This window comes from Pteropus vampyrus, unplaced genomic scaffold (genome assembly GCF_000151845.1).
Source record: "Pteropus vampyrus isolate Shadow unplaced genomic scaffold, Pvam_2.0 Scaffold163, whole genome shotgun sequence".
Classification (NCBI taxonomy): domain Eukaryota; kingdom Metazoa; phylum Chordata; class Mammalia; order Chiroptera; family Pteropodidae; genus Pteropus; species Pteropus vampyrus.
In genome coordinates, this window is record NW_011888944.1 from 256,397 (window position 1) to 258,554 (window position 2,158).

Sequence of the window (2,158 nt, forward strand, 5' to 3'; positions counted from 1 at the left end):
AATATGACCAGTGCTAGAATTCTTAAAGCCTAAAACTTACAGTTCCATATGTGGGGGCAAAAACGTTAAGGAGAAAATAATCTTGTTAGCATTAAAAGAAAAAAAAAAAAAACGAGGTAAAAAACAAGTTGTCTTACAAGCAAATTACAAAATTCTCTTATTAAACACACCTAATGACGTCAGTCTCTAACGCGATAAATGTTGGTATTTCTGTTTCTTCTTTGCCTTTAAGAAAAATATGAGAATTTCATAAAAGAAATGAAGAGTTTAATCAAAAGTATAATCAAACACAGCAGAAATATCTCCCAGAAAACCAGTGATTCTTAACTTTGGTTGCATTAGGGTGTCAACTTGTCATAATATGCCCAGGATGTTAAACTTATTGTTTAAAGAGGTCCCTGGGGTGGCTGGTCACCCTACTGCACACCATTATTACCTGGGAAGCTTCAAAAAGATACCCGAGTTCCAGTGTGCGATTCTAACGTGCAGCCAAGGCTGAGAACCACACCTGACACTGCAGGTGCAGAGGCGCGCGTGGGAGTGGCGAGAGCATCAAGGACCCCTGCCATCTCTTATGTGCTTCCCCCACCTGTGGGTGCCTGGAGGCAGGTCGAGGCCACCACCCTGCATTGAAATGAGGTGATTAGGCAAGTAGACTCTGGGTCCCTGCTTAGCCATGTGACCTTAGAAACATCATCGCTGATGCTCTCTGTGAAGTGTGTGATGACAGTAACCACTTCATAGTTTCTCAGAAACTCAGGTGTTCCAGGCACAATACCTGGCAGGGTGTGAGGGGTTCTTCCACTCCCACCTGCCACGGGCTGCTGTCTCTAAGGAGTGTAGCAAGAGATGGGAAAAGAAAATGGGTGGTTTCAGTAAAGTGGTCAGTGCTACCAGGATGCTCAGTGGCTGGCGGCACTTGTCAAGCCTGGACACCTTAGCCCAAGTCAGGCGGAAGGGATGCCTGCAGGGGCAGATCCACACATCACTCGACACGCCTCAAGCCGCACCTTCGATCACCTGCTTCTTCTAAGAGGCTAGATCTGGAGAAGCTGCGGGGCTTTTCTAAGGTCGGCTGGTGTCCGATCTGAACTCTTTGCTTTCTGCTACCCGCTGTGCGAGGCTGTGAACGGAAGTCACGGCATCTGCCATGCCAGGCACTCTTTCCGGCCGGGAGCCGTGGATGTGAGTCACAAGCATGGCAAGTCGCAAGGCTCTTCCTTCTGAGGCGCCGGGTCCCACTGGCCTCAACTTCAGGCCCCGGCAGAGGCCTGGAGGCTCAGAACCCTGGGGGGCAGCAAGCACCGCCCGAGATGCCTGCGACAGAGCTGACACTTGGGTGGAAGCCCTGGGCCTGTGTAGCCTTGGTTTCTTCAGGCACTTTTCCTCTAGAAAAGAAGGGAATGAGCCCCAGAAAGCGTCTCAAGCAGGAGCGTGGGGGCAAAGTCACATAGGGAGCTTAAAACGAAGAGGAAAAAAAAAAAAGGCTTCACAGGACTCTGGAGACCTAAAGAATCAGACAGCCCTTTGCCTGCTGTGGTTTAAAATCCTTCCCAGGAGATTCTGATGCCTCCCAACTCTGCACCCCATTATGCCTGCGCTAGATGGTCTCTAGCCCCCTTCACTCCAAGGATGGATCCTGGAAATTGCAGTTGGCTGAGTTTGTATATGTGAACAAAGAACATGCAGTCTATGCCAGGCAGCTTGAGAATAATCCAGACTGGGAAAGCCTCACTGGTGAGGGCCTTGTTCAGCAGTCAACAGCAGAGCTTGGCCACAGAAGGCGCTCGGTACATACTGGTAGAATGAATGAATGAATGAATGAATGAGTCAATGAAAGAAAGGTCAGACTTCACGGCGACAATAAAAACGTTCTCTCTTCTTCCTCTTGCATAAAAACTGGCCCGATCCCCTAACTTAAAAGCAAATAGGAGTGTTTTTAACCGCTATTATTGCATTTTAAAAAGTCTACATCATTAGTTCGGCATAACACATCCGGGAGGAGGCCCAATAAATAGTATCCTCCTTTTCTGTTTTCAAAATGCACCTGCAATGAACATCATTAGCATAGCAAAACTAGATAGATATAAACGTGTTATTTTTCAAGGCTGTATTGGACCCAAGATAAAATATAATTTTTAAAACATGCATCTTAAGT

The 2,158-nt window shown here is 47.3% G+C and overlaps 1 protein-coding gene across 3 annotated transcripts in view; it reads right to left on the reverse strand.

The window, feature by feature from the left end:
- Window positions 1-2,158, reverse strand: part of ZNF518B (zinc finger protein 518B) — a 17,694-nt gene that overhangs the window by 13,886 nt on the left and 1,650 nt on the right. Inside the window, exon 2 of one of the 3 annotated variants that reach the window (XM_023536622.1) lies at window positions 171-225. The exons of the other annotated variants lie outside the window; for them this stretch is intronic. The gene's annotated coding sequence lies outside the window, so the exon portion shown is untranslated. The remainder of the gene's footprint in view (window positions 1-170; window positions 226-2,158) is intronic. 3 annotated transcript variants of the gene reach the window in all.